Below are 24,126 nucleotides of genomic sequence, written 5' to 3' on the forward strand. Positions count from 1 at the left end.
AAAAAACAAAATAAAAAATAAGAATCTTTATTTAGGATGTACCAGAGTCCAAAAATCTATAAATCAGTTCTTTTCTATGTCCTTTAACCAAGAAAAATTACCTCTAAGAATAGTTTTTAAGAAAATAAGCAGAGAGGCACACGTATATTTATGTACACATCAATTAGCTACAGCATCATTTGTGAAAGAAAAAAATATAAACATTAAAATGTGTAGTAATGGGGAAAAAATAACAAATAGATTAAATACACTGACATGTTGGTCTACCGTGCAGCATTTGAAATCGTGGTTTTTAAAAACAGAGACGTGGAAAATATTCACAAAAGCACGCTTTTGCTTTCAAGAAAAGAAGCTACAAAAGTACACAAATATCATGGCTCCCTTTTCTTGCTGTTACAAATACAGTACAATAGCTTATTAGAGGGAAAGAATAAAGAAAAGAAAGAGGAAGAGATTCCAAAATGTTAAAAAGGAAGTGAATACAATTCTATAAATACACGAAGAAATCCACATTGCTTTATTCTTGAAATAGGTGACTTTGTGTTGTGTAACTGTACCTCTGTAGGCAGCTATACAAGGATGTGGGCAAATGCACGGGGGTGAGCAGATTCCTATCTGCAGAGGGCTGTGGGAAGGGTGCTGGGAAGGGCAGGTTGATGACTCTGGGTGCCTCTGCGGTGTCTCCAATGGGATGGCGATAGTTGCACGAGATTTCAAATGTCCTGAATGCCACTGTGGTGCTCACTGAGAGATGGGTACAAGGACCGATTTTACTCCGTGTGTATTCTACAACCCCCACATACACACACACGAAGTGCGTGAGGTCTGTAACTGGAAAGGATGGAGTGAACGCATTCCACCCTATCTACCTGCTGAATGCAGATCTGCAGTCTGGGTAGAGTCCATGAAGTGACGCTTTGGGGTCTCTGAAAGTGACAGCAGCAGATGGAAGGGAGGACAGACCAGGATCCCAAATTCCATGAGCCAGAGATAAGTGACTCATCCCCCCACCACCATCACCATCCCCAGGATCCCCTGGCAGGGACTCAAGGCAGCCCAGAGCCCAGCACAGGCACCCACCCACAGATAGAGGCAGTCCCAGGAGAAGCCCTCTAGTTTTATCTTAAGAAGTAGGTGAGAGAAACATCATCTTTCATGTCACTGGGATCAGCAACAGTCAACAGCACAAGTGGAATATCTAGCAGAGGCAATTGTCCATTGTGATTTAAGAAGCTCTGTTCCAGGAGCTGAGGCATTCCCCCTCCTCCTGACTTTCTTCTCTGTCCTCTTATTATTTGGCCCCCAATGGAAGCACATGAAAGGTTCAGAGGTGGGAGAAGCTTCATCTTTCTTTCTGGCTGGATGACAGAAAAAAAAAAAAAAGGGTGTGGGAGGGGTAGTTCTGGGATACAAAAATATTTTAAGGATCCTGGAGACTAAAGAATTAGGGGAAAGGACCTCACACAGTATTTTTAGGAAGTCCTGGTCTTACCTCTGAGCTGCATTTGTGTATCTGACTCTAAAAAGATTCCATAGGCTTTGAGAATTGAACTAAGGGATAGATGGCTGTCTAGGTCCCAGGCTTAGGGCACACCTGGGACACATCCAGCTGTGAATGCACAGGTTCTGGTAATAAGACAGATACTAGAAACAGTCCACAGAAGGAGACAGGAAGTTCAACCTGGGCCCAACAGAACTGATTGCTGCTGCAAGGTATGGATCTATAACTTCCACAGGACTCAGCCAGACGCAGAGTCTCAGGATAGTCAGTACATAGTATATGAACCAAAGCCATCGAGCATTCAGAGCAGCGGGACATCTTGGCTCAAGAGGAAGGCCTTCCTTGAGGCTCACACTAAGGAATCATAGATGTTATAGTGAGCAAACTAAGACTGTAAACAGCTGTTATAAACATGCTCCAACAAGTAAGAGAAAACATACCAAAGAACATTGGCAGGGATAGCAAAGAAAACAGATGTGAAGAAGAACCAAATGGAACCCTTAGAACTAAAGAAACAATAGCCTAGATTTTAGAAAAACAACAATTCGGTGACTCAAATAGAGAGTGGCGATTGCAGATGGAAAGTACAGAATGTGAACATGTAGCAAAAAAAAAAAAAAGTCTGATCTAAACAATAGAGAGAAGAAAACAAGAGAAAAGGAAAGAAAGGGAGCCAGGGACGTTTGGAGCCATACCAAAGGCATAACATTCATGACCCTGAGTTCTAGAATATTCATACAGATGACAGCTCACTGCAGGAAAACTCTTTGAAGAAACAATTGCTAAATACCCTCCACATTTGGCAAAGATATAAACATACAAATTCAAGAAGATTGTCGGATCCTAAAGAGTTAAACTCAAAGAAATCCACACTGAGAGACAGATGATCAAACTCTAGGAAGCTTAAAGAGACACTTTCAGAACAGCCAGAGTCCAATGGTGCAATGCTTGTCAAAAGAGAAACCACTTGAATAAACATGGAGTTTTCATTCAAAACAAAACCAAAAAGAAACATGACCAAAACAAGGGGCTAGGATGAAGTATCACACTGTTTTTTAAATTGCTAAAACAAAGAAATGAAAACAAAGCAATGTCAATCCAGAATTTAAATCCAATTAAAATATCCTTCAGAATTGGAGGTACTAGCTGGGGATGTAGCTCAGAGGTAGAGCACTTGTCTAGCATGCGAGAGGCCCTGGATTCCGCCCCCAGCACAGGACGGACGGACGGAAGGAAGGAAGGAAGGAAGGAAGGAAGGAAATTCTGTTGCTAACAGTCCTGCTCTAAAATAATTGCTGCAGACCTTTCCCAAATAAAGAAAAATATAATACCTGAAGGAAAATTGGAACAAGAATTAAGGAAGATAAATGGAAAGTAGTAAATATATGCATAAATTTGAATAGAAAAGGCAACTCTGCTTCTCTTGTGGTCATTCAAATATGATTAATGATTTAGATTTTTAAAACTAAGGCTGTCTGGTGAGCTTTCCAATGTATGTACAAACCCCATCCGATGAACATGAGGATGAGGAGACACAGATGACGAGGTTTCCGTCTGCCTCGTCCTCAGTCAGATGCAATTAACAGATGGAAACTGCACCTACTTGAGGTGCTGCACCTGATGTTTTGACAGACAGAGACACTGTGAAACAATCCCCACAATGAGATCCGCTCCCGTGAGTGCTAAGATTCCCACGTTCCAGATGAAGGGGTGACATACAGATTCTCTGTCAACTGAGGGACACATGTGCATTGTGGTCTCTCTGAAGTCACTGCTTCTAAAAAAAAAAAAAAAACTACAAAAAGCTGCCCCCCTAAAAGCAGATGGTGGGAGAACCGCGGGATATCTCGGCACCTGCGTGCACACACAAAGAACTTTGACCTAAACCTGACATTTTATGCAAAAATTAACTCCAAATGGACCATATATCCAAATGTAAAACATAAAACTAAATGACTACTCCAATTAAAGTGACGGCAACACTTTCTTCTTAATGCTTTCCTGCAGTTTTCAAATTACCCTTTATGACACACGGCGCATTCATAATCAGAAAATATTTTAATATCAAGGACCTTGCTGAAATACAGGTGTTTTTTTTTAATGTTAGCAAGTGATAACTTTCATTTTCACTAATTAAATAAAATGTATTTTATAATAAGATTAATATTTTTAACATCTGTCTTAAAAAAAAATCACAAGGGTTTGTGAGACTCTCAGAAGTGCGATGATAACATTTAAAGCAGCAAGGAGCCCTTGACCTGCAGGGTGTGCAGTGAAGCAGCATTAGGGTGATCCTATTATACACAGTGTCGAAGGCAAAGTCCAGTGGTGGCCATCTGAGCAGCTCTGCTGCCCTTCCAGAGATGCCGAGTAAGCAAAAGAGGTCTGGCGTGATGAAGAGCACACCTGAAGTCTTCTCTAGTGCACGTTTTCTGGTTTAGCCTGCTGGTTGGGTTCTTCCTGCCGGCAGCCCACATCATCTCATGTATATTCTAGTAACAGCATCCTGCTTCCTTTTGGGCCATGCTCCTGTCCGGGGCCACAGGTTCCTGTGAACTGGACGTCACCACAATGCTCTCTGCCTGCCGCCTGCTGGAGGTGGCATCTGCCACTTCCCCTCTGGTCCTTGGTGAGTCTTACTTCTGAGCGTCCACTCAGGGACAGAGACACCATCTGCCTAAGCCAGCCTGGGACCTCTCCAACAGGGATCATCTCCTACAATCAGATGACCCCTCTCCCCTCCCTTCCTAAGGACTGAGAGCCAGTTCTGCAAGAGGCCGAGTCCCATCCCAGCCCCCCAGGCCCTGTTACCACCATGCTCATCACAAAATGTCCAAACGGGATGTAACCATGCTCCAAGGGCTCAGCAAGTCACTGAGAGACCTAACGGGGCTCTTAAAAATTCCCCCAAGAGCATGATGGGGGCAGTTCAGAGAAAAAAAAAAAAGGACCTATAATTCCATGTTGTCTGTGAGAAAGAAAGACCCTTCCAGAACACTTCCTTAAAAGCCAGCCTTGAAAAATATCTTAAATGTACACTTTACTAAATGTCATTTCATTTGGAAACTAACATGTGATATTTTTTTTCCTCCCATGGCGGTAATGCACAAAACCAATATATTTTATGGCCTAAATGAAGAAAGGGAGAATGGAAGGTCGGGCGCTGCTCCTTTAAGATGTTTCCAGAATCAAATACCACTCTCGATAGGGCTGCCAAGTAAGCACTTACGAAAGGTTAGAAACTGAAGCAATAAACTTCAGCATGAGACCCTTTGCTCTCCTGTTGGAGGGGATGTTTAATAGCAGGGATCCATCTTCCCCGCCGCCCATCTGCATCGAGACACAGGCCAAAGCCTCAGCCTGGGCCTCCTGCCTCCTCCCGCTAGCTTGGAGCTCTCTCCTACCAGCTCTTCCCGCTGTATCCGGCCCCATCAGCAGCCTGGTGTGCTGCCCCAGGGCTCAGACTGGATCTGCAAGGAGGAGGTCTGCAAGGAAGGCTGCTGCCTTCCTTTTCCTAGAGATCCGGAGAGATTCTGTTTAATGCTACTTACTGTCTGTCCATGAATTCCCCTGTCTGCCTCAAACACCTTCTCAAGGTCAGGCCCTGTTATAGGGACCAGAGACTTGGATGAAAAAAAGACTGTAGGAGTTCATTGTCCACGGGGGACATGAGCAAGTCACCAGCCACAGCACCGACACTGGCTATGGAGAAAAGGCAGATGCGCTCACAGCCCACAGGAGCCCTGTCCTGAGGAGTTTCTCACTGGTTGTTTTGTGTTTTAGAAAATATATCCAGGGGAAGAATGAAAACCAAAATCCTCAAAAGAGAAGACAACGTGTTCAAATGTGGGTGGTGATGGAAGAGCACTGATTATAATACGGTGGAAATTAAGTGCAAGAGGAAATGTCCAGGCACCTACTTGAACTGGGAACAACAGGGGTCAACAGAAGTAGGCTGACACATGGTTCATGCACAGGTAAATAGATGTGCACGTCTACTTTTGTAATAATATCAGGTTGGAAAGTCTAGTTTTCAGGATGAGGGTAAATCAACTTGTAGAAAAACATCAGAGCAGGTTAGCAGCATGGAACTTGGTAAGTCCCATCAATGGACACGCGTGTGCAACTTGCACCTTTGCTGTTAGCTTCATCACTACAAATTCTTCTGAAACGACACATGATTTCCTACAAACACGTGCCTCCAAATGCCCAGGGTGGGCTTACTCTTGGTGTTTTCCCTTATCCACGTCCATTCAATACGTGGATTCTGAGTACAGATGTCCTCCCAGCCCTGGGCTAATGGAAGGGGCTGCAGGGAGATGACACTTGGTGCGTTTGCAAAATAAGTAAATAGGGAAAGAGAGATTAATCCAATGGAGATTCAACAAAGTATCAGAAGTAGAAAAGAAGACATCATGGCATCCAAGGAACAGGCGTGAGAGTGGCCTGTTAGGTGGGTCAAACGGTGGAGGGCAGTGGGACTCTTGATCTGCCCGACTGGATGAAGGACCTGGTGGAGGATTGTGAAGCTGACATTTCAACAGTGCAGACGCAGGCAAACTGCAAGGCGGAGCCCTCAATTCGAGAGGAGAGGGAAGAGAAAGTCCATGGGGTCACAAAGCCTTTCTATTTTGCTCAATTTTGAGAAAGCTGCCGGGGAAACAATTATCACCATCATTTTTCAGTAAAATCAATTTCATATCAACAGTTTAAAATGGATCTGATGTTTATCACGTGCCATGAGATGTTCTAAGAACGTCCCAAGGATGGACTTGGGGGGTGCTCACAACTTCACTGTAGAGGTGGCCCTGCGTAGACCACATTTTCCAGCACCTCAGTGCTCAGATTTTGACACTTGAATGTCTGACATTTGCATGGGCTTTCACCCAATTTGACTTCCCTGGTGTCAACCCACTGAGTCCTTCTGTAGATTCAAGTTTCTCCCCAGTGGAAACTAGAGGCTGAGAAATCAAACCACTTGAGTCCAATCCTTGCACACCATCTGTGTGACCTGAGCCACCTCTCGTTATCGCAACGTCCCCATCTGTAAAATGGAGATAACATGGAGCCTGCCTGTGTCTAATTTTTTGTGAGCTTAAAATAAGATAATGGATTTGAAGTACCAAGCGAGTGACTCATCACATTGAAACAACTCTACAAACTCAAGTAAGGGGTAACATTGGTGTGAGAGAAGAAGGGTTTTCAGGAACACTGGCTCAAACGACTTGGGGTTAAATCCTGGTTATGTTCACCAAGAAAGCATGGGGATCTGGCTGAATTAACGATACTTTTTGAGCCTTAGATTCTTTCTCATAAAAATATACGAGGGCAACAGCTTCCTTGAAATTTTGAAACGTTTGGTATTATTCTTTTTAGAAAGCTGGATAAATGGGCCCCACCTACTGAGGGAACATAGTCCACAGCTCTCACAACTCAGAATGTCCATTTTTTTTTTTTAACTCAGTGGGCTCTCTACCAGGAATCTCTTTCACAGAGTGAGAAAGTGAATGGGAGGGGAAGGGCCAGGCCTATCATAGCACAGGCCGACAAATAAGAAGAACATTAATATCCATCATACTGACAGGATTAAAAAAGAATTTGAATTTTAATTTATAATATGTTGACTTCTTGCAATGAGCATATACTGTTTCTCTAAGTTCAAATAAACATTAGCAATAAATCTTTAAGCAGCCGGAGTTATTTAGCTACAGGACTAGTATAGTAATTAGATGAGATATTGTATATGGAGCATCATACCCATGCCTGACCTGGCACAGAATGGTGCAACTAATAGCAGCTATAAATAACTCCCAGAGCACCAAAAGGGTCAACCCAAAGTGGCTATTGTGAAAAAGACTGACTTCAATTTTGCAGGGACCATTGGCATTTTTGTGTAGACTCTCCTGCATACAAAAATCAAAATTCAAACAAAAAATAAAAAGAGAGAAGTTACTTTTCTCAGTCTCATTTCTGAGGACTAATAGGTAATGTTTTTTGTTTTTTTTTTTTTTATACCTGAATTCATAAAGACCTGAAACTCCTGGACAGAATACAATCCACCGCGTGGTTGCCATCAAGGCCACTATATTTTGCAAATGTGTCCCACAATGCAGTGGGCCTCTGATTCCAAGATGGCGGGGAAGTTTATGTCAGAGAAGCAACTGGGATCCATCAGTTTTTGTGGCAGTTATTTATTTTTTTTGGTAATAAGGAGGGGAAAAGTACGTGATGATAGAAAATACTTAGGATCCAGGATACGAAGTGAGAAAGGATCAATTAAAAACAAAGTTCCATTGAGGAACAAGTCAAGCCTGCCATGTTTATCCCGATTCTGGCTCATGTGAAGACAGCGAAGTGACTTTGAGAGAACAACTTGCGGAGTACACCCAGTGCTCCACAACATCTTCATGTTAACCTTGGGGAGAGCCAGCCCCTGCTGCTAAAGTCTGGTGTGGTTCTATAAAAATTCCAGCTGTGGGGGTCGGGCAGAGAGGGAGCAAAGAGTTTGGCAAAGCCACAAAGTAGAAGAAGTCATAATAATGAATCTGTTGGTATATGCAAACTTGAACTGATAAATCCAAATGCCAAAAGCTATAATATGTTTAGTTTATCACTAACGGCCCTTGTAGATAAGTTATTGAACACATCCTAAAATCTCAAAATACTTGGTATTTTTAGCAGCAGAGTGGCCTGTGGTTGCTGTCTTTCAGGCAGTGCACAACAGTTAGCAAGCACTTCTCCTGCTGTTCCTTTAAAAAGCATATCATTTGAGGATATTGGTACTTACATCAAGAGAGTCACTGTTCTGGGTGTAAGCCACTGGAGAGATTCTAGTGTTGCTTATGTGATTAAAGGGATGCCAGAGGTCAGGATGCCCCTGGTACTTGAAGGGGTCTCAAATCACAGGTTTGAAGGAGCTGTTTTCCTTGGAGAAAATGCTTTTTACACTTGTTCTTCCATGCACCCGCTTGTGAAGTACCCCATTAGCCATAGAAGTCCCCCAAGCCCGAGACTAGGCTGTGGAGGCAGAGGAATTATATAGACCAAGGTCCAACTAAGGTTACAGCCACAAGCAGCATGTGCTCAGGACATTCTCAGTCCCTGAATCCATCTGCCTCCTGCGAAGACGCCATCTCTTGGAGTAGTTAAGTTCAAGCTCAATGCTGGTCTGGGAATGCGAGGGCTGCCCTGGCTGGTCTGACATGTGTAAACACCTTCCCAAGCAAAACCCCAAGATGTCTTTGCATCTGATCACTTGCACGGTGGGGGAAATGTATTGCCGATTATTTATTCTAATAATAAACCATTACCCCAGGCAAAATTTTATTCTCCAGATTTAATAAGGTATTTTGTGAACCGAGGCAGAGGAGGGCTGGAGAAAACAATTGCAGTTATTACAAAGATGATTTCTATTTGTTCCCGTGGCAGAAACAATCACCACTCCTTTCCTTTATAATCAAGGGTTATAATTGTCTCCCAAGCCCCACCCCAGCCTCTTACTCAGTCCAAGAAGATTCAAATAATAATCACCAAAATATCCTGAAGAACTTGAAGGGTTGGACATGCTTCCCTCAGCCAGTCTCCCAGGGCCATCATTACCCTATAACCCAGAGAACCCTGATTCTGTAGCATGAACATCTCAACTGAGATTTTCCCATCATGCCCCTCTCCACATCCAGAGGTGGGCAAGAGGGGGAAGGCTAGGCAGGTGATTTACATATCATTTGCCTATCTGTAATTGGATAGACTAGGTTCTCAAGACATTTTTCAAGTTAAGATGTTTTAACTGGGCCTTTTTCCCCCTTTTCTCTTTGGATGTTACTGAGCTCTAATGATAATTTTATCAGAAGTTGATAATTTTATAATCTGCATCTGAATTAAATAGATTCAGCAGAGAAACACAGCCCGAGGCCTTATCTGGGCAATCGTCTCCATCATGTTAATTGACAGACATGAGAGAAGCATCTTAAATGGTCAAGAGGACAAAGTCAGAAGCTGGACTTCTGAGGTTCAAATCTCAACTCCACTATTTATTATCTTAGGGACCAAATTCTTTGCCTGGGAGTGCCTTACATGCCAAAGGGGCATCACAGGGTTTGAATGAGTTGATATTTGCAAAGCAATTTAAAGCGTGCCTGGCATACAGAAGGCACTTAGTAACTGCCTTTCCAATACGAGAAAATGAACTTAATCCAACATCCCAGTTTCTGTGGCTGTGATGTGTTCTTTCTAAAAGTTAACAATGGAACTGCCTCCTTGCTAGGGACTTTGGTACTGGGCAAAACAAAACAAAACAAACAAACAAACAAAAACCCATAGTGGTGGAAAACTATGGTTTTGCAAAATGGCTGATGCATCTAAAGATTTTGTGTTGGGATGTTAAAAGTCATGTTCAGCTAGACACAGTGGCGCGTGCCTATAATCCCAGCAGCTCAGGAGGCTGAGGCAGGAGGATTGCAAGTTCAAAGTCAGTCTCAGAAAAAAGAAAAAAAAAAAGACTGGGAATATGGCTTAGTGGTTAGTGCCACGGGGTTCAATCTTTGGCACTAAAAAAAAAAAAGTTCATGTCCACAGATGGTACAGAATGCCGACAGAAACAAATCGGGCCACAATTACTGCTATGAGAAAAGTGAGGTCAACTAAGTCCCACAGAACCAATGCTCCAGATGAGGAAATGGGGACATAAGTGACTTTCTGGTCTGAGTCCCCAATGAACACCCCTGGGCTGGCTTTCTAAACCACATCACCTTTTGCCTCTGGAGAAATCTTTACATTACTTTAAGAGGTCTTTTCTATTCCTGATTCTTAGGACTTTACAAAATGTCATCGTTTAAGAAATGGGATGATTCCGTAGCCTGAGAAGCTTGAGGAGTGTTTATTTTCTAATTTTCCAGTTCAGTTGTCTGAAAGGGTTGGCTGGGTGGTGGCTGTTATTGTTGCTTGGTGTGTGTGTGTGTGTGTGTGTGTGTGTGTGTGTGTGTTTTCACACCCTTCCTGGAAGGAGTGCCGGGAGACATATGCTTCATGAAAAATGAGTTCTCAAAACCCCGATCTTAAGGAGCCTTTACTGGAAGGAGGAGGTTCTCCGAAGTTCCCAGACAACGAGCAGGCATTCATGTAAACTGCAGGCAGTTTAATAGGAAAATCTAGGTCATCCGGCTGTTTGCTTTGTCATCATCAGTATTAATTAGACACTGGAAGTAATGACTGAGCTCAGAGAGCTCTTCAGATCTGAAATAATAATAATAATAATAATAATAATAAACCAACAGAGCAGAGCTTTACCTTCAGAAAGAAAATATTTTCACAAGCGGCGTTCCAAAAGAAACCGAGGAGGGAAACCTTGCAATTAAATGCTGCAAATGTGCTCTGGAATAATCCCAGGGGAGGGCTTATCTGTACTTAATATTCAGATAAATATTCTTTTTGTGTGCAGCGCATTCGATAGGGTGCATTTTATTTAATTTAAGCGAGTAACATAATCAGTATCATGAGGGATAATCACAAGGAGCTATGGAACCCTTTACCCAGGATGAATGGACGCTCGGCTGCCCAGTGGGCCATCGTGGGCACGGAAGGAAAGGGAGGTGCAGAGAGCTGAGCAGCTGTCCTGGGAGTAGCCCAGAGGACCTGGACACCCACAGGGTGGCCTTGCATCTGCCACATGGGTCCCACCTGAAGGCTCAAGCAAGGTAGCACTGCAGCCCAAGTGAAGCAAAGTCTGCATTTCCCAAGACCCACAGAGGACTCATGATGGTGAGTCGCCTTCTTCAGAGGAACTGAAGCTGGACGTGATGTTTGTCACCAAGGAAGAGGATGCTGCAGCCGTGTGTGCAGCAGGTGCCCCCTGTCTCCAGGGGCCTCTCCTGATGTCCAGGGCTCCCTAGGTGGCCCCTGCTCCTTCTTTCTCTTCTCTTTTTGAGGAAGACTAGAGACCTCCCTGTCAGCTCCAGCAGGAGCCTAGCAAGGAGGCGGGAGGGAGTAGGGTCTCTCTTTGACCTCCCCACACTCCTGGCGGGTGACCACTCCCCACCTCAGCCTCCTCTTCTCCAGCTCCACCCCAGGCCTTCCTGGGTGCCAGCTAGTTTCTGAACTGTATGTGGTTGGTGCTATCGTTAGTTCATCCTTTCTCCCAGACGTGACCACTGAGACCTAGAGAGGCTTAACTGGATACCCTGAGTGAGGAAGAGCAGTCAGGATTTAAACCCAGATCCACCTGAACTCGGAACCTCTGGTGTGGACCACTGCAGAAGGGGGTCAAGTCTTATGAACCAAAATTGGGGCTTCTTCACCCACCACGTGCTCCACCATCCCCTGCCTCATCCGTTCACGGCAGAGAAACCAGTGTGTTTGGTGACTGTCCACGCAGAGACTTCTCAACTTTCACAGTAGGCCCCAGCCCAACCCAACATCCTTCCTTCACAGATACACTGAGTCCTTCCACAGGGAGCCACTGTGTCTTCAAAGTGGTCCTCCTCATAGTCTCGCCCACTAAGCTACACTGTGACCTCATGTTAAAGATGACCTAAAGGAACCCACCCCCAGTTTCCCTGGAGCCGTGGGAAGTGGGTGTAACCTATGCCCAACACCCTCCCCACAGTCTCGGAACCCGTTTACCACGTTATGGTCTGGATGCAAGGTGTCCCCCCAAAGCTCATGTGTAACACAGCACAAGAACATTCAGAGGTGAGATGACTGGGTTGTGAGAGCTGTGACCTGCTTCCTATCAGGTAACCCGTTTCAGTGGACACTTGGTCAATCCACTGAGAGGGACTAACTGGGTGATAACTTTGCACAGGTAAAGGTGTGGCTGGAGGAAGGAGATCACTGGGGGTGTGCCTTTAGGGTTTATGTTTTGTCCTTGGTGGCAGGAGCTCCCCGTTTCCTGGTCACCATGTCCTGAGCTTCTTTCCTCCATCATGATGTTCAGCCTCACCACGAGCCCAGAGCTATGGATTTGGCCAACCATGAACTGAACCTCCAAAATCACGGAGAGGTAGACAGGGCTAGTAGTGTCCTTAGCTGCATCTGAAGAAAGGGGCACTGTATAATTTGTACAGAGTCAGTGACCATGCCCTCTTTGCTCAATGGAATTCCAGCCATTCCATTTTGTTTCTGCCGACTCCTAGGGTCTCCCAAAGGAAAATCCCTCTCCCACCAGCTCAGAGCAGCCTCCTTCCCCAGAGGGAGAGACTTATCAGTGCTACCACTCTCAAGATGCTCAGCACAGCCCCCAAAAGCCTGCCCCATTCTGGCTGGAGACAATTTTTACTGGGTTTCTCTTGGGGGCTGCACTCCCTTTTCTTCTATTGGCCCCAACAGGCTACTGATCCTTCTCTGCCCCCTCCTGACCAGGTTTTATATTTAGGCTATAGTCTTTCACACTAGCATTACCAGTACCCTTAGTCAGGTTCACTTGGATACTGGACTTGCAAACAATGTTGGTCCTGTTAAAGTTTCATGGTTTTGCAGATGGGGAAACCCTGGCGCAGATCACAGTCTTGCCAAGTGGTGAGGCTGGATTCGTGTGCAGAACCCACTGACGGCAGCATGCTCTCTCGCACACCTTCTGCTGGCTGCTTGCTCCGTGGACCACCGATATGTGGATGTGCCAAATCGTGCAAATTCATACCACCAAGCTCCACACTCTTAGCAGATTTTCTAGGTAGACCAAGTCCTGTGATAATTCACAATTGGTCTTTTTTTTTTTTTTTCAAAGAAACTCAAGGGACACAGACATCCTTTGGGAATATTTCACAACTAGGAGTCGCGGTGATGTTTGGTTGAATTGGAGAATGAGGGCTTCTTATTGAGATTGAACAAAGAGTCCACCATGATCAAGTGCCAAGGAGCTATAGCTCCATCCCACAGACTCCAGCCCGGGCAGAGCAATTTTCCGGCAGCCCATTTATCCTGAGTCAGAGCAGGGACTGTGTGCCAATTTGATTAGAAAATGGCTTACACGTAGAGCAAGCCCTGTCTATTACGGGGAGAGCTGGACTAATGAATCTTGGAAATGGAAGAGTCTATCTATCCTCCTTCAAATCTGTAAGCCAATTATTACACTGGATCTCGACTTCCAATACTTCTGCTGGCTTCTAGGCACTGAAACTGAGCCAAGCAACAGGCAGATGAGAAACCTACATTTCTCAGGACTGAGGAGGTTCTTTGTGTTCTGAAATTAAACAAAGCCTCCTCCTTTCCTTCCTTCCTTCCCTCCTTCCTGTCTTCTCTCTCATTTCCTAATTCGTCTTTCTCTCCTTCCTCCCCTGCGTCCTTTCTGTCTCTCTTTTCCCATTCCCCATTCCCTCTTAGCTTCCCTCTCTCTTCCCTCTCTTCCTCCCTCTTTCTTTCTTATAAAAAAAAAATGTGATCGGTATTTTGCCAAAGTGAAGGAGAAGAAATCCATCGGTTCTCCTGGTGAAGTCGGATCACCTGACTACGCGCCCACCTTCTGCAGACCCTCCTGGCCATGCCTTTTGAAATATGAACCCTGGAAGGTGGGCTCAGGGGACTCCCTTGTTGGGGAGATCTAAATGCATGAGTCTGGCTTGGAGGAGGATGAGAGGAACCCCAGGGAGTGATCTGGAGCAAAACCGGCAGCTCTGCTGCTCACTGGCTGCCTGAACTTGTGCAAACCGTGTAACCCAAGTGTGCTTCCAACACCCCAGTCAAAAAGGGGGGATTTCAATGGTGCCCACCTAATAGGTTTTATTAGGCATACATGAGTTTTTATCTAAAAAGCCCTTCAGTCTGTTCCTGGCCCAGAGAATCATTATATAATGCTTGTTAAATAAAATAGATGTGATTAACTTATCCGGGGAGATGACTCGCCCTCTCCGTTCATTTACTTCTTTATTAATTGAAAAAATATTCATGAGTGTCTGCGATGTGCCAGGAAGCTGAATAAGATGCTGCTCCTGCCTTCAGGAAACACTCAGTCTTACAAAACAGGCTGACTGTTCTTGGCTCTGCAGGCTAGGAAGAGTGTTTAGCAGGGAGGAGCTTGGGAAGCAGTGACCTGGTTCCCATCAGCAACCCTCTGCCAGCGTCCTGCTGATCAGAGAGAATGGAGAACATGTGGGCTGTGGCTACAGGACTGACAGGCCCCAGCCCGGCTCCCTCTGCGGGGACCCATCTCAGACCACAGGGGTGGAGACACCACTTCAAGGAAGGCCCGGCAGCCCAAGCCCTCAAGGCCTTCCTGGGAGGTGGTGCTGGGCCCTTCATTACCAAGCAAGGCACAGCCTGCTCTATGCAAATCCCTCCCTTGCAAGGAGGACACCAGCAAGCAGATTTTAATGTGCAGATCAGCAGGTGCCAAGTGTAAGCCTTCTCTAAATCTGATGTCAAGGTGGCACAGTGCCCTCTGGCAGCAGGAAGGAGAGGCCTGAGAACTGGGGGGAAGGGAGAGAACTGGTGTGGGCCTCTCTGCCTGAGGGGGAACAGGGACAGCGTTTCTGCTCGGTGCCAGGGGACCCACACCTCTCCTCCTCCCCACACCTCTGGGCAGAAATGCCACAGTTGCAAGGAAAGGGACTGGAGAGAGGCAAATGCAGCTGCTGTGCATGCATGTGAGGGTAAAGATGGCGCAGGGGCAGACAAAGAGAGGCGTGTTGGAGGTGCGGGGAAGACAAAGAACAGGAAAGCAGAGTCTGTATTTTCAGAAACGTCTGCATTGCCCTAAACCATCCTATATCCATTTAATTCTGAAGTTTCCAAATGTAACTCCTTCCTCAATCCCTGTTGTCATGGGCACCCAAGTTAAACGATTAATGAAGACACGTTAAATGTGGCACAGCAATGCCCACACCTCAGACACCTGAATGGGGGCAGAAACATCAGCCTCCCTAGGGAGGGTGGACTGCCTGCCTCCGCTGTGAGGATGCGCTGGTTCCCCTAAAGTGATCCCAGGAGCTGGGCTTAGGGGAGGGGCGAGGGAGAGGAACTTCTGCTGACCCTGCCAGCTTGGCTCCAGCCCAGTCCTGACACACAGTATAAATCTGCTTATGCACAGGGGGATGCCTCCTGTTTCCCTTTGTCCCTTCCACTGTGTGGCCCAGGACCTGATCCAACGCCCAGTCAGTGGGTACCTGCCCCAGCCCAAGACGTGGCTCTTTTTAAGCTGGGCTGGGGCTCCCCACAGGGGCCAGGTGTCCCTGAAGTGCAGGACAAACCCTCAGCCCTCTCCTGCTTGCTGGGGCCTGTAACACCCAGCCCAGGCGGCCTTGGGCTATGGCTGCTGCAGTTTCAATCCCTGCAGTGCCATCTGCTGGTCAGCTCCTCTTAGTGCTGAGAATCCTAGGAAGTCCACTGCCACTGTCCAGCTGTGACGTCCTGAAGAGGCCAAGCATTCCCAGGTGCCCCTGATGAGGAGCCCTCGCTACCTACCCAAAACCTCCCCAGAGCTGGGGCGTCCTGGCTGTGAGGCTGGGAGCGCTCCACTGCCAACCTCACCCTGGGATCTGGGTTCACCTCCGCTTCGTCATCTGCTCTTCACCGTGTGGCCTCCAAAGGTCTCCTCTCTGGGACTCGGGTTCCTCATCTGTGAAGGGAGGAGTTCAAGGCGATTTCTAAAGTTTGGGTTTTGTGATTCCTAGGCCATGTGGAACCCGTCCTGGCTAATGCCAACAGAGCCAGGGATAACCACGGGACGCCTGAGTTCAGCCAGGAATTCCCTGCCTGAAAGTCCTAACAAGGGCAGCAATGGGTGCCTTGGAATGTGTGCCCACAGCTGCTCTCCATGCTAGGAAGGCACAACGGATCTCTGCATGTCAAGCAAAGATGGTGGCAGCCGTGTCCCCAGCCCACTTACCCCTTACCGCCAAGCCCCTGCCTCCCCAGGTGGTCATGGGATAAGAAGGCATCTCCCAACATGTATGAGCATTTTTGCACGAGGGCCTATAATTATTGCCTATTATTAGAAAGTGCATGAGAGAGAAGCTATGGATTATAAATTCATGGTAGATTATGTTTTAATGTTCCCCAAACAGAATAATAATTGCTAAAACTGCTTTGGGTATCAAGCTTCATTGCACTGAACTGCACTCCAAGAATTATTATTTTAAAAAATCACTTACGGTACCAGGATGACACGATGTCACAGAACCAGGCTCACTGTGGCAGTCCCCGTTGAAGCCACTCTGCCCCTATGCATTAACGTCCAGGGCAGTACACAGAAACCAATGCCATAAATTAAGGTGCAATTTGTAAATGCTTCATTAATATTTATTAAATGATTATTAGATGCTCTTACAATCTTTAATAAGATATTATAAAGCCTGTCATTAAAATGCATTAGACACATTCTTAGCAAGCCATGCCATAGCCTGCTGTTAGGAAACGCCTGGTTTTATGATCTTCTTCCTAAATCCTTTCCCAAGACATGATTATCAAGAGGATACAGAAACGTAAGTGGCTATCTGATCAAAACATCCCCTGGGAGGGTGATGGATGGCGTCCCCATGGGAATCAGAAACAGTGAGTCTTCCTTGCCGTCAACTCCATTTCCAAATCCCTTAACTGTGATCCTACAGGACACATCTCTGAGGATAACCCATAAATTCCACCTCTGTGTGATTAAAAATGGCAGGCTACCGGATGGTGTTGAGAAGGATTCTGAGGCTGTGTTTGAGACGAATGGGCAAGAATACGGTGACGGACAGGGTGTTCCTGGTGCCTCGTCTGGGCACATGTCCATCCAACAGCAGGAGGTGCCATCTCTGACTTAGGCGAAGGGAGGTTAGCCGGCCAAGGGGCTCCCAGGTGTGCTGGGGAAACCCCTGTTCCTTATCCGGCTTCTACTCTGGTTGCCCTTCTCACCTGTGGGAAAGACTGGACGCAAGAGGACAGTATCTTCCAAAGAGAACCCGGGAGGGAAGGATGGAGGCCACCTCTGCAGCCCGTAGCAGCTTCCTTCTGGCCCAACAGTCTCATAGGCTCCTCCTCGAGCACCTCCAGGGTGGGTTGGATGTTTGAATTTGCCCAGGTCTTTCCTCAGGTCTGCGCCCCAGCTGGCTCCTGCACAGGAATCTCTTACCTGGGCTCAGGATCCAACTTGACACAACACGGCAGCTGCCGTATTTAAGAAAAGCCGCTCCTTCTTCTCTGTCCATCTTGGGATGCATGCCACCTGTGCCCTCTGCAGCAGGAGCCAGAGGACAGGTCAAGACCCAGCTCTGTGCCCTTCTTGGCCCTTTGGTGTCTTCCGTGATGTAAACCAGGTGAACATGAGTAGGACTCCCCACAAGGGTAGAATGAACACTGCACAGAGAGCATTCGGGGGTCTGATGTGCAGAGCAGGGGCCTGGAAAGCCCTTATTTTTCTCATTTTGCCCATTTATAGACTTTCTTCATGCTATCTTGTGCTGGCTGTCAGCTCTGTGGGGACATGGGCCCCCTGGATCCCTGCCACAGCTGGCTTCCAGCACCAGCTCATAAGGGAGCCCAATAAACAAGGATGCTTACCAGGCGTTTCTCTCGAAGCTCTAAGAGCAACGGCCGGTTTCTGCCCTCATGTAGCATCAGGAAAATGAAGAGAAGCATAGCACTTCCATTCAAGCTCACAAACGCTGTGAGAGAGGCCATAGTGTGGGACAAGGACATGTTGGGGGCAGGCGAACCCGAGTCTGTATCCTGTCTCTACCACTTCTAAGAAAATGACCCTGGGCAACTGAACTGATCCCTCCTGCCTCTGTTTGCTCCTGTGTAGATGGACGATAACATCACCAACCTTCAAGAGCAAGAAATGATACACATGAAGACTCTTGGTAAATGCTCCAGTGGAATCTTAATCTAAGCTGCATAAATAATAGGAAGAAAACGGGCCTTGAGTTGAAAGACTCAGAACCAGATGAGGCCATGGGACCACGAAGGTGTCGGAGCACGCAGCAGGCATCCTTGGATTTCTAAACACCTTCACTGCCACCAGCCTATCTCAGTTGTCAGAGAGGGTTCCCTTTGGTACCCCAAGGGACCCTGCCCACCTGGCATTTAGTCCCTTCTTGGCATTTCCTATAGGCTGGAGAGGGATTGACTTGGGACTCCTGGCTATCCTCTGGTAGCCCAGCCCCTGTGGGGTTCAGAAGGGTAGCCAGGCCTTCCCAGCCTCCCTCACCTGACTGAGCAGCTGGACAGACCACCTGGGTCCCCAGCTGCCTCTCTACGTCTCTTTACCCACATCTGCCTTCTTGTCCCCTTCAACCACCCAAACTCCTGTGCACCCAGGCCCCAGAGAGCTCTCGTCCAAATCCCAGTGCCATACTGTGATGGTGTGCATGTGACCTGTTTCCAAGAAAGCCCCAGCCCCTCCTTTGGAGTGTGAAGGATTTGGGCTGGAATCCCATATTAGCAAGGTCTAGCTACTCGGCTTTACCTACATTATGACAACTACTTTAAACCTAACACTATTTCCCCAATTAAAAAAATAAACACATAATCAGCATTTCATGGGAATTGTATTGAATCTGCATAACACTTTTTGGTAGTATGGTCATTCTAATATTGATTCTGCTTCTCCAAGAACATGGGAAGCCTTTCCAGTTACTAAGGTCTTTAATTTCATTCTGCAGTGTTCTATAGTTTTCACTATAGAGATCTTTTGCTTCCTTGATTAGATTTGTTCCCAAATATTTTATTATATTTTTGAGGGTTATTGTGAATGGGACAGTTTTCATGGTTTCTTTATCAGCAGGTTCACTACTGGAATATATTGATTGATGAATGTTGACCTTGTATCCTGCTACTTTGCTGAATATGAGCTCTAGAAATCTGGTGAAGTCTTTTTGGGTCTTCTAGATATAGGATCATGTCATCAGCAAACACAGATAATTTGACTTCTTCTTTTCCTATTTGTATTCCTTTAATTTCTTTTTCCTGTCTGATTGCTTTGGCTAGTTTGAAGAACTCTATTGAATAGGTGTGGTGAGAGTGGGCATCCTTGTTTTGTTCCCAATTTTAAAGGAAATGCTTTCAGTTTCTCTCCTTTCATTATGATTCTGGCTTTGGATTTGTCCTCTGGTTCTGGGAGGGAGGGATCTTTTCCCCCTCCTTTTCCACTTCCTTTTGTGAGATGACTGCACAGGCCATATCCCATTGCCTTGCCTTTCCTGTTGCTGTACTCTGTGTTGACGCATCTGATATTCTGTTTGCATCCATAACACACAAATATTTTCCTAGATCCCTTTTTATAAACTTTTCATTTTTAATTATTCTAAACTTATGTAAGAGAAATAAAGGGAGGAGAGCGACTCCCCATGTGCCCCACACCTGGCCTGAAAAATGACACGTGGAAAACTCTGGCATGGCAATGGGGGTGCTAGAACAAGATGTGGAAGGTGCATTGACCTAAACTAGAAGTCATCGTGGTAGGCTTCCTGGAGGAGGCAGCATTTCAAGGAAAAAGAGAAGGCTGCAGGAAAGAGAAGACAGTTCCTGATGGAGGGAATGAGATGTCTGATGGCTGCGCGGTGAGAGACAGCGAGGTTTACTCTGAACAGATGCAGAAAGTTCTTGTTGCTGAACCCCATTGGGGAGGTGGAGGTGGAGGTGGAGGTGGAGGTGGAGCACCAAGCCAGTGCTCAGGACTGATGCAGAGTGGGGCACGGGGATGCTCTCCTAGGATCTAACTGGGGCAAAGCCCACAGTCATGCAGAATCTGAAGCAGGGCACCCCCCTCTTTGCATAAGACCCACACCCTCTGCTTCCTTTCTAGCCAAAGTCACACCTTTCCTAGAATGAATTAGCCTTGGACCACAGCTCTGGGCCCGTCTTTCAACCTTAAATCACCAGAATCCCCGCGGCACAGGTGATGGGGCAAGAGGGCTTCAATCTCAGGGGCCAGGGAAGGGTTCTTCGAGAATCCTACAAGAGGCATGAAATCTTAAGGGAAAAAATACAGTGGCCTGAGTCTCTCCTTGTCTGTCTGTCTGTGTCTGTCTGTCTGTCTCTCTTTCTCTCTCTCTCTCTCTCTCTCTCACACACACACACACACACACACACACACACATAGTCCTATCAAGAACTAGAGAACCAGAAATAAGTCCTTCCAGTTTGGAACCACAGTGGGCCTTGATCACAGCCATTGTCTACACCTCCACCATGGGATGAATTGGGACCATGCCATGATCACACCCCATACCCACACACGGAGGCTCAAAGAAGGATCCAGAAAGAAGCAGCTGGCTCCCGACTGGGACAGCCTGGAGCATCCCTGGAGCTCAGCCCTCTCAGAGCACAGGGAGACGGCACAATCCCCTTGCATACGACGAAGCCAGAGGAAGCGTCTGGAACCAGAGCCAGCTGGAGCACCCCTCCTGGAGGTAGCTGCTGATCTGGAATGCCTCACCAACACGCAGCTCCTGGAGATTCTGGAAGGAGCTGGGAAAGTTTCCAAAAGGGCTTCACTGGCAAGATCTAAGGGGTCTGCTCCACGGAGAGCCTCCTGGCCCACACTGGGGACCAGGGAACCCACAGCCCCTTCCTTGGAGGGTCCCTGACAACCCCTGGGCGAGTCCTCTGTAAAACCCGGCTCCCTGGCCACCCGAGGGGCCCGCGGAGGAGCAGCACTCCTCATCCACACATCACAGGCTGCTTGCAAACCCTGCATTTTGGTGAATTTGTTTCCTGTCTCACTCTTCTTGCCAAGGCCGGAGGAGTCCAATTCTAAATAAATAAACAAATAGGAGCAAACACAGAGGAACAAGACAGAGTCCCCTTCCCAGAGGGTTATAATTCATCGGCATTTGTTTGGAAGTCAGCCTGTCGCAGGGCTGTGAAGGGTGAGGAGAGAAGCTATTTGAGCATCCAGAAAAGAAAAAGCTTCCCTTGCCAAGGTCAAGTGTATATCAGCCATGAGACAAAGCAACACTCATTTCAACCCGAGGCCACAGTGTACCTTGACCCCAGCCTCATGAAAACAACAATTTGCAGTCCTCTATAAAACACTTCCTTTACTTCCTCCAAACCCAGACTCCTGAGCTAGCAGTATCTGGCTGTATTTTATAAGCGTGTGTGAGTCTGTGCCCTGCATTCTAAGGTTTGGGGCTAAAATTTATCTCATTCTCTGATGGCATTTTATCGTTATTAGAGAGCCATAAATTTCAGCTCCGTTAGCACTGCATTTGAATATGTACCCGCCAAGGCAGGAAGGTGCTGGACCTATAGTGCGCTATAAATTCCCATTATTTGCTATCATTCCATACTTGGGCCTTGGCAGAGCCCAGCCAAAGCGCACATTTTGTTTAGATGGCTCCTCTCCCCTAAAGGGAAACTTCGCCAACACTTGAAGCAGATAGGATTTGCTGGCCGCGACTCTGTTTGCACCTTAACAGCTGTCTCCCTTTTTTATTTAGAGAGAACAGGGTTGCCACCATCTGTCTTTTGAAAAATGAGTCCTGCTCACAGCAACACAGACCCATAAAAGAAGAAAGAGAGAGAGAAAACTGAAGGATGGAATCCAATGTCATGACAGAGAGAGGGTCAGCTCCACCAGGGGATGAAAATAACGATGAGACATTTACCATTCGGGGGGGACGGAAGAAAGTCAAGGTTGGTAAATGGGACTCGAGTGACAACCCTGGAGGAGACGCTCTTGAGTCCTCTCAAACATGTGCCAGGGGAAGCCAAATAACAGAGAAGCTTTACTTACTAGGTATCAAGTCCTCTGTCACAGGGTCTGCTCACAGCGTCCTAAAGCCTCCCAGGGAGGGAGATATTTTAATCAACTCCACTTTAGCGATGAGCAAACCTCACTCACAGGTATGGGTCAGCCGTGATTCAAGCCCAGGGGTTCTACCTGCTGGTTTGCATCCTACATCACTCCTATCTCTGCATCTGCCAAGTGCGAAGTGCCTGACCAAGTGCAGAGGTACCTGGATCAATCAGGACAAGTATGCAAATCTGCAGCACTCGGCACCCAGGCTTGCCTCAAAGGAGCGCAGTGGCTTAGGCTGGATCTTGAAGCTGGTGTGAAACATGGGCCCAGACTGACACAGAATTCAGGGGCAGTGTTGATTTTGTTTTCAATATCTGATATCAACTCTGTAGGCTAGCTTATGCGGTGGTATCACATGAGTCCTCAATTCTCAGTGACTTAACCCCACCGAGGGTCACAGATGCTGGCTGTAAGATAACCCCTGGAGCTGAGACAGGTCCTGTTTTGCAGGGCTACTCTGAGGTCCAGCTTGATGGGCCATCCACCATCTCAACTTGGGGCGTCAGCATCACTGGGGCAAGGATGACGTGCTCGGAGACCTTACAGTCACCCTGTATGCAGTGTCCCAGAGGTGACACCATCAGTACTGCCCTAGGGCTAGCCTGGTGCTCTCACCTGACTGCCACAGGGAAGTGTTATCTTCCAGGAAGGAAACCTTCGAGCCAGCTAGGGTAAGTGCCCATGTCGTCTATCACAGCGACCGACGGGGAAATGGGGATGAAAGGAAACCTTCTCCTCATATAGATTCAGTGCTTCTCTGAAACACGTTCGTCTCTTCGACAGACGCAATTAAAGCCAAGAAAATTTGGTATTCCACAATTCTCTGGTATGGAATAATCTCTCTCTCTCCATGAACAAGAAAATGGTGGTAACATAAGGGACTGGGAATGGAAGGCAAAAAAAGAGAAATTCAAATCATTAGATTCTCAATCATCAAAGAGATTTCAAATATGGCCAGTCTTCGTTGCTTGCTGAACAGAGATTTTTAAATAAGAGCAGAATAACAAAGGCTCTTTGATAGGCTCTTAAGTCGACCAGAAATTCAGAATGATGCAAACAGCTTACTACCCAAAGTGTCTGGAAAATTAAGATGATGCTTGACAGGGGAAGAGAGGAGTCCTGTCTGAAACCTGCTTTCCAAGACTCCCCAGCCGTGCCTGACACACCAGGAGTCCGCACCTGCAGGCGACAGGGCTTGGGTCTCACGGTCTTGGTCTTGCTCAGCTCTGGGAAGCCACACTCCAGGCCCTCCCTGACTCAGGAGAGCTGTCTGGGCATAGGAGAGGCTCCTGGTTTCCCACCCAGACCTCGCTCAGGCATGCCAGTGTCCTCCTCTCTAAGCCACTCACATCTCCACAAGCTGCTCTGATAGGTGAGGTGACAACGAGAACACAAGCGTTTTCATCCGCCCCACGAGGCCACTCCCGTCCAAAACAAATCCAGGCCCTCGAGGGTGCAGAAGGGGAGCCGAGAACATGACCGATGGCTCCATCCCAGACCCCAAGTTCATGTTCTCCAGAAGAGAAGAAGAGGTGACCAACACAGCCCCTGCTTTCGTGAAGCTCAGAGCCTGGTGGAAAGCTCCGCCGCTGGCCTGGCCCCCACTCTGCCCTCCAACGTGCAATTCCCACCCCCCTGAAAGGCGGAGGACAGAACCCTGAGTCCACCTCCCCAGGCCTTGGGATGCACTTTGGTAAAGGCTGTTATTCAATCCACACTTTTGGTCAAAGTTTCAGGACTTCGTTTACTAATTCTGCCTACTCCAGACCCTGTCCTAAAACCTCTGCCAGGTCAATCACGGCCTTTCTCTACACCAACGTGGCATGCAATCCCCTGAACTCTCCATGTTTTAGAGAGAACCCTAACGTGGGAAATAGAAGACAAAGGACTTTGTTACTATCCCCCTCCTAAT

At 47.0% G+C, this 24,126-nt stretch overlaps 1 protein-coding gene across 25 annotated transcripts in view; it reads right to left on the reverse strand.

Annotated features, from left to right (window-relative positions):
• Positions 1–24,126, reverse strand: part of Rbfox1 (RNA binding fox-1 homolog 1) — a 1,613,147-nt gene that overhangs the window by 544,846 nt on the left and 1,044,175 nt on the right. The gene's annotated exons all lie outside the window — the stretch shown is intronic.

This window comes from Marmota marmota, unplaced genomic scaffold (genome assembly GCF_001458135.2).
Source record: "Marmota marmota marmota unplaced genomic scaffold, marMar, whole genome shotgun sequence".
Lineage (NCBI taxonomy): Eukaryota > Metazoa > Chordata > Mammalia > Rodentia > Sciuridae > Marmota > Marmota marmota.